The sequence below is a fragment of the Pogona vitticeps genome, chromosome 6 (genome assembly GCF_051106095.1).
Source record: "Pogona vitticeps strain Pit_001003342236 chromosome 6, PviZW2.1, whole genome shotgun sequence".
Lineage (NCBI taxonomy): Eukaryota > Metazoa > Chordata > Lepidosauria > Squamata > Agamidae > Pogona > Pogona vitticeps.
Genome location: NC_135788.1, coordinates 55,926,470 through 55,942,217, shown reverse-complemented (window position 1 = coordinate 55,942,217; position 15,748 = coordinate 55,926,470). Strand labels below are relative to the sequence as shown.

The 15,748-nt window shown below is 43.1% G+C and overlaps 1 long non-coding RNA gene and 1 other non-coding gene across 2 annotated transcripts in view; both read left to right on the top strand.

Annotated features, from left to right (window-relative positions):
* LOC144583525 (uncharacterized) overlaps positions 1-15,748 on the top strand; it is a 359,409-nt gene that overhangs the window by 335,322 nt on the left and 8,339 nt on the right. The gene's annotated exons all lie outside the window — the stretch shown is intronic.
* Positions 4,025-4,299, top strand: LOC140701565 (small Cajal body-specific RNA 13). Its single transcript, XR_012080456.1, has one exon.

The window sequence follows — 15,748 nt, the reverse complement described above, 5'->3', positions numbered from 1 at the left end:
CCTTGTGAATGAGACTGCCCAGATGAATGCCCACCCACACCTTTTGGGGTCCTTGTCATAGAATTATATCATAGAATCAGAATCGTCGGAGGGTTGGAAGGACCCTTGGATATCATCTAGTCCAGTGGTTCTTAACCTTTGTTACTTGGATGCTTTTGAACTGCAACTCCCAGAAACCCCAGTCAGGACAGCTGGTGGTGAAGGCTTCTGGGAGTTGCAGTCCAAAACTCCTGAGTAACCCAAGGTTAAGAACCAGTGATCTAGTCCAACCCCCTGCCAAAGGCAGGAGACGTCACACCATCCCGGACAGATGTCTGTCCAATCTATTCTAGAAATCCTCCAGTGATGGGGCACCCCCAACATTGGGAGGCAAACTGTTCCACTGCTTAATGGTTCTCACAGTCAGGAAATTCCTCCTTATTTCCAGATTGGATTTCCCTCTGACGATTTTCCACCCATTGGTTCTTGTCCTACCCTCAGGTGCAATGGAGAATAAATCGATGCCCTCTTCCCTGTGGCAACCCTTCAGATATTGGAAGAGCGCTATCATGTCTCTCCTTAGTCTTCTCTTCATTAAACTAAATATACCTAGTTCTTTTAGTCATTCTTCATAGGATTTAGCCTCCAGTCGCCTTATCATCTTTGTTGCTCTTCTCTGCACCCCTTCCAGGGCCTCAGTGTCTTTTTTGTAGTATGGTGACCAGAACTATTAGGTTATATTAGTTTACCTCTGAAAATTGTGTCTGTATTTTGGTTCTACAATTATATGATTCTGTTAATAAAACCAAAATTCAGAAGAGCTGGAGAGGGAAATATATGTGAAATATCAAGATATCTTATCTTTTCTGCACCTAAAAAAACCAACAACCATTTCTCCAGTTTTAAAAGTATTGTTTTACAAACCTCTAGTTTCATGCAAAGTATGCAAGTAGCTAACTTTTTGATAGCCATCTAAACATTTGTAGTGGCAGAAGGTGGATAACCCACAAATTCTTAGACATTTTCTATTGTTATAATTTCAGAATAATAATAACCTGAAAGATTTATAGGGAAAAAGAAGAAAATATATTATATAATAAAGTTCAGTGCTCTTTGGATGAAAAAGTCTTCCTATTTCAGTTTAAGTTCAAAAGATATTCCTTCTGACAGAATACTGAAACAATAGTACTACAAAGTAAAAAGCTGTATTTTGAGATTTTTGCTAATAAAAGAAAATGGACCACCACTATGTAAAGAAGAATTTTGAAATGAAGTGCAAAACAATGTAGTAATAACTAGAAGCCAATGTGGATTTGTCAAGAACAAATATTGTCAGACTAATCTGATCTCATTTTTTGATCTAATACTGCCCAATAGACAGAGGGCATGCTGTAAACATAGTATATCTTGATGGGGTTTGTAGCCCCCTTTGTATATAGCAGAGTGCACAATGGCAGAGACTTAATTTGAATAAAGTTATTTATTTTACAAAAGCATGATTCATATTTAATTCATGTGAGTTAAATACTTGTAGTTCAAAAGGTATAACAGCTTTTCATTGCTTATTACTTGCTTTTAAATTAATTGCTTGTAGCCTCTGTAATTTCAGGGTTCATCAGTCCTTTAACAGTTTCTTTTCTGTTTTCTCTCACCTATGAGGAAATATCCATGCAGACTCCTTCACTTCACCTGGCGGTATATTTCATTCTGTTGCTTCATTCTGCAGCTCCATCTTCTGCAGCTTCCTTCCTTCCTTCTTCCTCTTTCCTGCCAGTCTGCTTCTTCTGCTGCTCATGCTTTCACTCACACATACACATGCTTTGCTGCCGCCACCTTTATACTGATCTTACTCAGAGGCATTCAGCGTTTCTCAAGGTCAATCAACTCATCAATCTCTCCTGCCTTTCTTTCCCTCTTGTAACTTTACTGAGCAGAAATGCTTTTTGTAAAATATAACCCCAACATATCTTGACTTCAGCAAAGCTTTTGATGAAGCTTTTGCTCCAACACTGGAGGTATCCAAGAGAAATTTAGACAACCATCTGGCAGAAATCCTTTGATTTGTATTCCTGCACGGAGCAGCGGCTTGGACTTGATGGCCTTATAGGCCCCTTCCAACTTTATTATTCTGATTCTAAACATTCAGTAAATGTGAACAAGATTTAAGTGGGGCTGGTTTTCAGGAGCCTCAGAGGATTTATTGATGGCATATAGTAGATTATTTAGGGAAAAAGTTGTTTTCATGGACTTTACCTTTCAAAACCACTTATTGTTTGACATTGTTTTAAACTTTGTGAGTAAAATACAGCAGTCCCTTGTGTAGACATCAGTGTCTACACTGTGTATTAAAATGTGTACTAAAATGTGATGCTGTATTGTGAAGTAATATTCAGAGGACTGTCCTCTGAAGATGCCGGCCACAGAGACTGGTGAAACGTTAAGAAAAACAACCTTCAGAACACGGCCAAAGAGGCCGAAAAACCCACAACAACCATTAGATCCCCGCCTTGAAAGCCTTCACGAATACATTAATATTCAAGAGTTCCTATAGAGAAAATACAGACTGGAGCTGGAAAATTATCTCTCTGACTTGACCTTTAGCATTTTAACAAATAGTGGGCCAAATGTAGTCCATAGACCTTGTGCAACCCCAGCTACAGGGCCCTGTATGTCCCTCACAACAAAATAAGTCATCCTTAAAAAGCAAATACATTTGAAAGCATAGTAGGTGTTGTTGGCCAGTAAATTTCATTTTGGCTTCTTATTGCCTATTTCAGACTTGAAATAGTCTTATAAAGAAAAGAAACGAAACTGGAAATGACTGTCATTTCTTGTTCCAGATAAGGTCTTTTTTGACCAAAAAAAGGCTAGGAGAGAGAGAAATAATTTTAAAATGACAAATTGTACCTCCTTAACACAAGGCTTTGGGGAGATAGTTTGCCATTTTTGAGGGAGAATGTTTTTCCCCAATTGTTTGGGAGAACAGGAACAGCCATCCTCTAATGTTGTCTATCCTGCTTCAATAAATTTAAATGAGATAGAAGATCTAATGTGCATGATTTTAGATTTCTGCCTATCTGTCAAAATATTTCAGAGATTTGCGGGTTTTTTAAAGCTTAACTGGCAAAATGAAACTTTCTTGTTTCCCACTTTGTCTAAACTCGTTGCTTATGATTTTAAGTAACAGGAAGAGAATAATCCAAAGAGATATGATGAGCCTAGGGAAATTGCATCTGGAATTGAACAAATATATTTTTCTGTGTATCTGCAGTGCTGCTGAATGTCTTTTTTGTTTTGGACAAGGATACTTAGAAACGTCATCAGTCAGACTTTTAGCTTTTAATTCTTACCAATTTCGTACACTAAAGGCAGGTGCTATCCCCACAGATAATTTACTGCTCTTTGTGTACCATGCAACAAAGTTATCTTCTCTTTTTTGACAGTGGAGAAACATTATGTTGAAACAAGACAGTTGTGAAATGATGAACATGTCCAAGATAATATATGAGACTAGTTACTTCAGTCTTAACCTTATAAATGGAGCATGGCCAGTTTGTTTGTTCAAAATAGCAACATTGGTCAGTGACCTGGGTGCATAAATGGAGTAGAAGATAGGAATACATTTTAATTTTGTAAAAAATGCAAATATATCCCATCCTGCTTAATATTGATAGGAATGTCATTAGCTAAATTTGATGAAACTGGGAGTTGTGTTGTTGTACACAATAAAATGGGACTAGTCAGGAAAGACCAGAATCTGAATGCTTATGACAGCTAAATAGAATCCTGTGGTTCAGAGACTATAGTTCTCTGAACACCAGTTACTGAGAACAACATGGGGTAGAGGGATGGGGATGGTGAAAAAGTCTGTTGCCTTAATATATTTCTGTGGTATTTTATGGAGAATTTTAGCATTGCTAAGACTTTTCTTACTAAAAATAAATAAATAATTTTTAAAAACCACCAGAATAATTTTACTGGTCTTCAGGGTGTCATAGCAATCTTTGAAGTGTTTGTGTGCAATGTCAAATTATCTATTGCAGGAAATCTGCAGCCTTGGAACTGCCCTTAGTTTAATTAGTACTGAGGGTATGTTTGGCTTTGCAGAAAAAGCATCTAATTGGGGAAGCCGAGGCAAGACTGTAAAAAGAAGCAGCAGCTCTTTGTGCAATGTTCCTCTGACATATCTAATACTGTTGCCACGGAGTTAATGACAAGTCCAGTGTCATTAGCCATCTATCAACAGTAAGATTGAATTTGCTGTATGATATTGTTCAGCAAATGGAGTGTTTCTGCTGAGTACTGAAAACTGCTACATATTTGAACAAGTTCTCTAAAACTGTATGTTTGATATACCAGACATATGCAACTAAATAACAATAATTCATCTGCATGTATTTGCATTTTCAGGTTAAGTGACTCTCAAGTCTTTTTTCTACATTTCATAAGTGATGACTGTGTCACAGATGCAACTGATTAGAAACAATGTTTAAGACTTCCAGTACTGCACATTTATGACTGGAATAATGCCTTTTCCTGACTTGAAAAACCAGTAATGTAAGCACACAAAAGTGTTCAGTAGGATTTATTCAATGATGCAGCCTTTATTTATTTTTATCCTGATAAGATATTGTGCTTAGAAAGTAGTCATCAATGGATGGTGGGTATGCACATGAGCTTATAAGTATGTTTGTAGATCTGTGCATTGAACATAAGGAGGGTCTTGCTTTAATAATGTGGGTAGGGTAATGGGAGGTGGGCCTTATGTGTGTGTCAATGTCATGATTGTTTGAACCTTTCATGTCAGGCAAATCATCTGAATTGGCTGATGATGTTCGTGAATCTTATACATATACAGTGGTGCCTCGCACAACGATGTTAATTGGTTCAAAAAAAAAAACCGTTCTGTGAAACATTGTTCTGTGAAACACCATTTCCCATAGGAATGCATTGAAAACCGGTTAATCCGTTCCAATTGGAACGGATTGCCGTCCTTAAGCGAAAATCCCCATAGGAAACATCGTTGAGGGAAACGCGGTTCCCCAATTGAAATGCATTGAAGCCGACTCAATGCATTTGAATGGGTTTGCGAAGTCCCTTTTCGCTCCTGTAAAAGTGCCTTAAACTGTTTGAAAAGTGTTTTAAATGCTTTCTCCATTGTTCTGAGGCGTCATTAATTTTTGGTGATTTTTTTTTCTCTCATTGAACTCTATTGAACTGTCCGTCCAATGGCTTTCAATGGAGAAAACAAAAAATCACCAAAAATTAACGAAGACTCAGAACAACACCAAATTAAGTTTGCATAGGTTTCAGGAGGTGGGCTAACGATAGCAAGCACTTTTCAACCAGTTTAAGGCACTTTTACAGGAGCGAAAATGGACATCGTTGTGCGAAAATTCCCCATAGGAAACATCGTTGTGTGAGGCAGCAAATTTTTCAGGAAAAGCCACCGTTGTGTGAATTTATCGTTGTGTGAGGCACTCGTTGTGCGAGGCACCACTGTATAATAATTTTATCCAGTTCTGAAATAATGCCACATGCTTCAGCCTTCAGATTTGCTCTCCTTATCATATAACTGCACCATCTTCTCTACACAGCTGCCCCATTATGACTATTTGCTACAATATTTATAATCCATTTTCTTCCATGATTGGGCTCAAGGAGGTATGCATTGGACTTTCCAGGTGATCTATCTGGATGCTACCCAGATCCAGATCTACCTAATGTCAGCAAAGTGCTACATCATATGTTTTGGTCATCTTCCTACATGTTTCAAGACAGCTGCCTGCACAGGTGACACTGGGAAGTGCACAATCTGACATTGCTGCATCTCTCTATTATTTGTCCTATAGGACCAGCTGCAACCGAATTCTTGCAGTCTTTTATGTTGGTGGATAAAATATACATATACAGATGTGAGCCAAGTTCAGATCTACAACAAGGGTTTTAAAGAAACTAAGAAGGTTTTTTTTTTCATTTTATCTATTCTGGTCAGAAAGTGAAACATCAGATGCCAAAATAATACCAAACAGAACAGGGTTAGGTCATAGGATTTTTTTGCCTAAAGATTTCGAATGGGACAGTGGCATATTATCACCACAGCATTTGCTATTACTACATCCTTCGCATCTTTGTATGTGCTCACACATTTTAGCACAGTCACATTTTGCCACTGTGGTGTCCATGCAGGTCATGAATATTCATATGCTATCTGCATAGACCAATGGGAGTACTGGAAGGGCTCATGAGAATCAACAGAAGAGAGAGTTTTAGTTAGAGAGGGAGTTGGAGTTGAGAGAAGGTTTTGGAGTTTGGGTGGGAAAGTGTTGGTTGAGAGTGAATAAAGAATGTTAGTTTAAGAGATAACATTGCTTGTTCTGTCAACACCTGTATCAATAAACAATTTCTATTTGGTTCTTTTAAAATGACATAGAAAGGGATGTGGTGGCGCTGCAGGTTAAACCGCAGAAGCCTCTTTGCTGCAAGTTCAGAAGGTGGAGCCGAGCAGGAGAGTCCGAGCCGTCAGCAGCGTGGAGTCGGAGCTCCGGTATTCCCTTTATCTTTGCCTTCCAAGCTTGTTATCTTATATTTTCCTCATTAGGAACTTCCTACTCTTGGCTACGAGGCTATGGTGTTTATTGGAACCCTGCTGCTGGTCTATCCTTGAACCTAGAAGTGTTTTGCTTTTCTTCTTCGACCGGCCTCTCCCGTCCTCCGCTGACGCCATTGTTATCTCCATAAGCAAACGGTTTGTTTTCTTTTTCTTCCTTTCCCTTTAGTCTATTATTTAAATGGGGAAATCCAAAAGAACTCTTTCTCAAACTAGCCCGGATTTGGCACAGATTTCACCTTCATCCAAACAGCTGTGGCTGGACTCCTTTTTTCCACCTCAACCTTCTACATCGACTACAACACCCCTGATAAGAAGTGCTTCTTCTACAAACCAGACACAGGAGGTCCATACTCCTTCAACTACTCACCCCCCTGAACAATGCTACTCCAAACCGCTACCTAGTGTTAACTCTCGCTTGGATTGTGATGCTATTGAACTTATAAAACATTATTCTACACTAACTGCAAGAACTGTCTCTCAGATTTTCTCCCAGCTTACTCTACTTACAGACTTCTTAAAGAGCTCATGCTCTATTTCTCCACATTGTCTATCCTGCCTAAATAAAACCTCAGATAAACTCAACTCGGCCGTTTGCAAAGAAACTCCTAGTTCTTTCTCTGATGGCTGCCTCCCTCAAGTTCCTTCCAAGCCCATAATGCATTTGGTCTACGTTCCTCACGCTGCTGTTGTCACAATCGGTCCTCCTCGCGGTTTTACAAGCTTTCCACGCTGGACTAAAATCGCCTTGGCGAAGAGACATCTCGCCTTCCTCCTAAAAGTGAATGTTCGGAACATCGACCTCTACAGGACGGAGACCTTGTCAACATCCTTCCACTCAACTAGACTATTACTGACCTTCCATTCGAACTATGTTCCTGGGATGTTGTTCTCATCTGCGAATCTACTACAACGATGGGGTGTTACCCCTCACCGCCTTTTCAAGAATACCACCATTGCCAGGCTTATCTCGACGGAAGCCTCTTTGCAACCCCCTCCTACAGACGCCTCCCCCTCCTCCAAGAGGACAAAACTGTTTCGAACCTTCAGACCTACCTACCCCCCTACGGACTCCCTGCTGCTCTCTTCTACTTCGCCGTCCCTTCCATCTCACATGAGGGTTGAAGCAACCCATCCCGCTAAGCCGATGGACCACTTGCCATCTCCTCAAATCCCCTCTTCGCCCATTTTACAATATTCCTCTAACCCACTGGTGACACCTCGAGACTCCATCACAGATCTCCAGTCGACCAATGCGCCTGCTTTAATTCAACCGGAAGCTTATGTCTGTTTCCCTGCATACTCCAATCCTTCTACTGCTTCCCCTCCCCATATCCCCCTATCCCCTGTATGTATTGTCAACCGGGGTGCCCCAATCACCTCCTTTGCATTGGTCGATGCTATGTCCCAGAAACCCCCTCCCCTTAATTTCGACTTTACTAACCGTAAACCTGCAATAGATGCTTTAGCCTCACCCTCTGGGCCTGCCTGTCCTCCAGTCCCTGATCCCCTTTTGCCTTCTGTGATTCCCCCCCCTCTTTCAGACCCCAGTACTTCCTCCTGCTGACTAACTGCTTCCCCTCTGACCCCCCCCCTCTCCCCATCCCTCTCTCCAATTAATCTCATGGAATATAGGTGGCTGGAGGAAAAAAGCTTCGGACAAAGACCTGCTAAAGTTTCTCTCTAGCTACGACATTATTCTCTTACAGGAGACCTGGTTATTAAATCCTCCGTCCATTCCGGGTTTCCTTACTTATCATATCCCGGCTGTTAAATCTAAAACAAGAGGGCGCCCCTCCGCGGGTCTCTGTTGTTTCCTTAAACCCTCCTCCTTATTCACCCTCACCTCCATCCCTTCCCCCTCACTCTATATTCAAATCTTCCTCCTCCAGTACGGTCAACATAAAATCCTACTACTTAATCTTTACTTCCCACCTCCATCCTCCTCTTTGAATAGCACCTGGGTGGAGGTAGAGAACCTTGTCAACCTTAATCTGGAAGCTAATCCATCTGCCTACATTTTGATCCTGGGGGACCTTAATACCCGGTTAGGACCCAATAACTCTGTCCTAGCCAAACACATAAATCTGGAGTTTGATGAGTCGTCTCCCCCCTGGCTCAATCGCCCAAGGTCTTCCAGAGACAAGATTATCACACCTCATGCTACCTTCTTAATTAACCTCTGTCTCAATCTTCACATTGCCATTCTTAATGGCACATGGGGTAAGGACATCCCTGGTGAATACACCCACCTCTCCATTAGAGGTCCAAGCGTAATCGATTACGCCATCGCTTCCCCAGCTCTTATCCCCTTTCTCTCGGACTTCTCTGTTGGTGTTCGTGCTGACAGTGACCACCTGCCTCTTCTTTTGTCCCTAACCTTCCCTTCTTCCCCCTCCTCCCCCCAAATTCCCCCTTCACAACCCTCTTGTCGCCTTATATGGACTTCTCAAACAGAAGCTGAATTCTTCTCCTGGACTTTACTGCCAGAGATCTCCAATCTTAACCTTACCATTGCTACAACTGACTCTATCGCCACAGCTATCACCTCCTATAATACTCTTGTGGATTCCTTGATTACTTCCCTTAGTAGTCCAACTAATTCCCCATCCCATAACCGTGCCACTTCATGGTTCGACTCTGACTGTTGGCAGGCCAAGAAACATGTTAGATCTCTTTTCCACTCTTTCCGCCTTAACCCTACCCCAGCGTCTCTACAACACTACCTTACTGTCAGAAAGTCCTGCACATTACTTTTAGACTCAAAAAAACATTTCTTTGCTCAACGCAAGTGGTGTGATCTGCTCCAGGCAATTCTATCACACAACTACAAAGCCTTCTGGTCTTTGGTATCTTCTCCCACCACCTTCTCTTCTTCTGACCCTTCTTCTTCTATCCCCTCGGAGGAATGGATAGCCCACTTCTCCACAATTTTCTTCTCCCCAAACCCCAACCCCCCTTCCGATCCCTCGCTCCAGGCCCTCCCCGACTGGCCTCCTGTTACTTCTGAGGAAATACTGGATTTAATCAGCTCACTGAAGTCTGGTAAGGCCCCAGGCCCTGATCAAGTCCTCACTGAGATTCTGACCAGTAACCCCCACTGGTGGTCTCATTCCTTGGCTAACTTTTTCAACTTAGTTAACCACTCTGGCATCCTTCCTAACTCTTGGTTAATCTCCACTCTGATTCCAATATTCAAAAAAGGTGATCCCTCTCTCCCTAGCAACTACCGCCCAATTAGCCTTCTATCTTTTATTGGCAAACTTTATTCAAAATCTCTTCTAGCCAAACTTTCTGCCTGGGCTTCTTCCATTAATCTTCCGGGGAAAGAGCAAATTGGCTTCCGCTCTGGAGCCTCTACTCTTGATCACACTTTACTTTTATCCCATTTAGTTGAAAAATATTCCATTCATCACAAATCTAGTTTGTTTGCTGCTTTTGTTGACCTTCAAGGTGCCTTCGACTCTGTTAACAGATCCCTCTTATGGGACAAACTATCTCAATGGGGCATTGATCCTCGACTACTCTTTCTGCTTAGGCGTCTCCACTTTCCAAACACATGTCAGATTCGCCTCCCAAACTCCAATACACTAACTGATAGATTTCAAGTTAACGGGTGTCCGTCAAGGGTGTATATTAGCCCCGTTACTGTTCAACTTATTCCTTGCAGATCTCCCTCCTTTCTTATGTAAAGCTACTAACTCTTCCCCCTCTCTTAATGGTGCCCCTCTCTCAGTTCTCCTCTATGCTGACGATGCAGTCCTGCTGTCCCTCTCCAAAGCCGGGCTGCGTCTTCTTCTAGCCAAATTTCAAGACTACTGCTCCATCAACGATCTTAGCATAAATTCTTCCAAAACTAAAATAGTTGTTTTTTCTAAATCTAGCCCTCTATCCACTTGGACAGTTGGTACACAATCCTACCAACAAGTGCCAACCTTTAAATACCTCGGGCTCACTTTCCATTTCAAACTAAACTGGGCCTCACACAAAAAATCGGTCATTTCCACATCAACATCCCAACTCAATGCAATTTCTAAATTCCATTACTTCTCGGGCAACCAGTTTGTCCCAGCAGCCTTGCATATTTTCCAGTGCAAACTCCTATCCCACCTTTTTTATGGGGTCCCCATCTGGATAGAGGCTGTAAACCACGACATTGACTCCATTGCTGCTGTCTTCTTTAGAAAGATCTTAGGTGTTCCCAATATGATTCGCCTCTCCACCATGGTACTTGAATTGGGAACCCACCTTCCTTCTACTCTTGCCTGGGTCTCCACTTTCAAATACTGGCTCCGTATTCATCTCCACTCTAATTCCAATTCTCTTCTCTTTGACCTTCTTAGTGACTCCTACACTTCGAATTGGTTTAAACTGATTGACTCCAAACTTCTATCCCTAGGACTGGACTTAGAATCCCTTTTCGACCTGGGATTACAACAGGCCCATTCCTTGATCAAACACAAACTTTGGCAGCTTGAGTTTGAGTCACTTTCAGCTGACTTAAACCCCACTTGTTCTCCCCTTTTTTTCAGTCTTCCTCCTTCCCTAGGACGCCCTTCTAACTATTTCTCTTCACTGACCAACCCTGGTCAGAGAAGAGTATTTATGTTAGCTCGCCTCAATATCTTCCCTTCGGCGGTTCATGCAGGCCGATTCGCTAAGATCCCCCGTGCAAATAGGCTCTGCTTTTTCTGTCATACCCTCCCAGATTCCCTGGACCATATTTTATTTCATTGCCCGGCGCATTCATCTCTGAGAAAGCTGTTTCTCGAACCGTGGCTTTCTCTTTTGCCCAACTCCCTATCCTTTTTCCTGAATGATTCTTGCCCGCGGATTACATCTGCCGTTGCAAGATATCTTTTGGAAATTTCCAATTTAACCCATTACCTATGATACTATTTGTTGAGTGTATCTCCTATTTTACGTTTACTCTGATCATCGCTTGGCTTGTACCTATGTTTTGTTGTTGTCTGTTTATATGCCAATAAAGGTTTCGAAATCGAATCGAAGGGATGTGGTGGCGCTGCAGGTTAAACCGCAGAAGCCTCTTTGCTGCAAGTTCAGAAGACCAGCAGTCGTAAGATCGAATCCATGAGCTGGAGTGAGCTCCGTATGGTTTTCTCTAGGCAAAGGGGTCAGAGAAGGGTGCATTTTAATCCCCCTATCTGTTTAATCTGCATGCAGAACATATGCTGTTGTTTTGTTGTTTAGTCGTTAAGTCGTGTCCGGCCTTTCGTGACCCCATGGACCAGAGCATGGCAGGCCCTCCTGTCTTTCACTGCCTCCTGGAGCTGGGTCAAATTCATGTTGGTAGCTTCAGTGACACTGTCCAACCATTTGGTCCTCTGATGTCCCCTTCTCCTCTTGCCTTCACACTTTCCCAACATCAGGGTCTTTTCCAGGAATCTTCTCTTCTTATGAGATGGCCAAAGTATTGGAGCCTCAGCTTCAGGAGCTGTCCTTCCAGTGAGCACTCAGGGTTGATTTCCTTCAGAATGATAGGTTTGTTCTCTTTGAACTCCAGGGGAATCTCAAGAGTCTCCTCCAGCACCACAATTCAAAGGCATCAATTCTTTGGCGGTCAGCTTTCTTTATGGTCCAGCTCACTTCCATATATATCTACTGGAAAAACCATAGCTTTGACTATGTGCACCTTTGTTGGCAAGGTGATGTCTCTGCTTTTTAAGATAGTGTGTAGGGTTTTCATCATTTTCCTTCCAAGAAGCAGGTGTCTTTTAATTTTGTGGTTGCTGTCACTATCTGCAGTGATCATTCAGCCCAATAAAGTAAAATCTGTCACTGCCTCCATATCTTCCCCTTCTATTTGGCAGGAGGTGACGGGACCAGTGGCCATGATCTTAGATTTTTTGATGTAGAGCTTCAGGCCCTTTTTTGTGCTCTCCTCTTTCACTCTCATTAAGAGGTTCTTTAAGTCCTCCTCACTTTCTGCCACCAGAGTGGTATCATCTGCATTTCGGAGGTTGTTGATATTTCTTCCCGCAATCTTAATTCCATTTTGGGATTAATCCAGTCCTGCCTTTCGCATGATGTATTCTGCATATAAGTTAAATAAGCAGGGGGACAATATACAGCCTTTTCGTACTCCTTTCCCAATTTTGAACCAATCGGTTGTTCCATATCCAGTTCTAACTGTTGCTTCCTGTCCCATGTATAGATTTCTCAGGAGGTAGATAAGGTGGTCAGGCACTCCCATTTCTTTATGAAAGTGTCATAGTTTGCTGTGGTCCACACAGTCAAAGGCTTTTGCATAGTCAATGAAACAGATGTAGATGTTTTTCTGGAACTCTCTGGCTTTCTCCATAATCCAGCACATGTTAGAAATTTGGTCTCTAGTTCCTCTGCCCCTTTGAAATCCAGTTTGTACTTCTGGGAGTTTTCAGTCCACATAGTGCTGAAGCCTGCTTGGAGAATTTTGAGTATAACCTTGTTAGCATGTGAAATGAGTGCAATTGTACGGTAGTTGGAGCATTCTTTGTCACTGCCCTTCTTTGGGATTGGGATGTAGACTGATAAAGTGGATCCTTGATTTACGGAATTAATCCGTATTGGAACTGTGGCTGCAGGTTGAAAATTGCGTAGGTCGAGGCTCCATTTCCCATAGGAATGCATTGGAAACCCATTAATCTGTAACTAGAGAGAAAAAAATCTGGGGCTTCCAAAGCTGCACCCGCTGCCCTCTGCCTTCTGTCCCCACTGTCCTCTGCCTCTCATCCCCACGGGGACAGGAGGCAGAGGGCACCGGGGACAGGAGACAAGAGGCCAGTGGGTCCAGCTTTCTAAGCCCTGAAAGCCCAAACCTGAGACTGGGCACAGAGCGGCTTTCAGCTTTCCCGCCTCCCCTCATTCGCAGCTTTGGAAGCTGAAAGCCGCCCGGCGCCCGCTCTCAGGTTTTTTAGGCTTAGAAAGCTGGACCCACTGGCCTTTTGTCTCCTGCCCTCTGCCTTCTGTCCCCACTGTCCTCTGCCTCTCATCCCCACGGGGACAGGAGGCAGAGGGCACCGGGGACAGGAGACAAGAGGCCAGTGGGTCCAGCTTTCTAAACCCTGAAAGCCCAAAGCCAGCAGCCGGCGCAGAGCAGCGTTCGGCTTTTCCCCTCTCCTCTCCCCTCACTCGCAGCTTTGGAAGCTGAAAGCCGCCCTGCACCCGCTGTCAGCTTGGGCTTTCGGGGCTTAGACCTGCAGCCTACGGACTGGAGGTGGGAGGCGGGGAAAGTGCCAAATTTAAATTGGAAGTGAAACTTTGTGGCCGGAGAAGTCTGTAAGTCGAAAAGTTCGTAAGTGGAGCCAGACGTAAGTCGAGACTCCATTGTATTTTCCAATCCTCAGGCCATTGCTGAGTTTTCCAAACTGGCTGGCATATTTTGTGAAGCACCTTAACAGCGTCATTGTAACATACAGCTCTGCTCTCACCTGTCCGTCACAGCTGGGCAGGGGAACATCAGCCAATCAGAGGACGGAGGGTGGTGCAGAAGGGGGAGGAGCTGGATTATATAAGGGGTGTGTGTGATGTGTGAGGGAGAGTTTTTGGAGTTTGGGAGATGAGAGAAATTGTTTGAGAGAGCGAGATAGATCTGTGAGAGTTAGTCAGTGTGGGAAAAGTCTGTGTGAGGTACAATAAATGAGAAACTTGATTTACTACCTGTGATTTACTCCTTTTTATTTTGTCAAATCAATAAACACAGTTTTTGTTTTAAAAGAAACACTTGTCCTTTTTGAGTATTAAGGATAGGTTGGTGGCAGCAGTTTGAAGTAGAGTAGTGAGCACTCTGGGAGGCCTGAGTTGACAGAGGCTTCAGAGTGGCCCGCTACATAAATTGGTGTCCAGCGTGTGGGATACGAAGTGGTCCAGTAAGGCTTTGGTCTGGAAAGGTGCCCAGAGCGGATCTTTAGTCAGGGATGTCTGAGTGGGTGAGTGGGTAACCTTCCAGTACTTGTCTCACGGGGAGCAAGTCTAGTAGGGGGGCTCTGAAGCTCAGATTGGGGACTAAGATAGGGACTCTGGCTCTGTGGTAACCATTTCTGGGGAGTGAGTTGCCCAAAGCAGAATCTGTGGCAGGTTGGCTAGCTTGTCCTGAGTTCAAGGGAGAGCTCTGAGGGGACAAAGCGGAGCCAAGGGCAGATAAGCTGAGGGGACTCAAAGACGGCTAATCCTAGGACAGGGTGAAGCTGTGAGTTTGAGTGGTTTTGTTGCCTGAGGCAGGGAAAAGAAGCCCTGTCTTTGGGGCCTAGCTGGGGGCAGGGGCCTAGACACTGTAGCTAGCTTGCCAGTGGATGAGTGCTGGAAGCTAAATTGTAACACAGACACCCACTGACAGGAAAAAGTGTACGTTTAAAATCAAGGCTTGATAATTGAATTATAAGCCTGAAGAAAGGAGAATGCCTTTAACTAGGGGAAAGAAAGCTGAGCAAGCGCCTGGTGTAATGGCAGCTGGGTCAGATAATGAAAATGGGGATTTTGAGGAAGGTTTTACCTCAGATCAGGAGAGAGAAACCTCAAGGGAAGACCCTATAGAGTTCAGAAAATGGAAATTGGAGCTGGAAATGAAGGCCAAAGCTGAGGAGAGACAAATGGAGGAAAGACTGAGGCAGAGAGAAATGGATAGGAATGCAGAAATGGCCTTAGAGAGGGAGAAAATTGCCCTGGAAAAAGAGAGAATGGCTTTTGAACTTAGGAGACTAGAACTGGAAGTTCAGGCTAACAATAACAATAACAACAATGGCAGATATGACTCAGAGGGGAGACAGTTGTCAAAGGCAGATCTGAAAAGATTCCCTGTGTTTAGAAAGGGAGATGATCCAGAATCATTCCTGGTGATGTTTGAGAGAGCGTGTGAAGACTTTTGTGTGAGGGAATCTGAAAGAATGATAGTGTTGAGATCCCAAATTAGTGGAGGCCTGGCTGAGATATATGCGGAGATGCCTATAGAATTGATTAAAAATTATGAAGAATACAAAAATTTAGTTTTTGCCAGCTACGGCATAAATTCAGAACACTTGAGACAGAAATTCAGGGCTCTGACCAAGAAACCTGATGAGTCTTATTCTCAGTTAGGGGCAAACTTGACCAGATATCTGGACAAATGGCTGGTACAGGAGAAAGTTGAGAGAGTACAAGACCTTAAAAATATTATTGGATTGG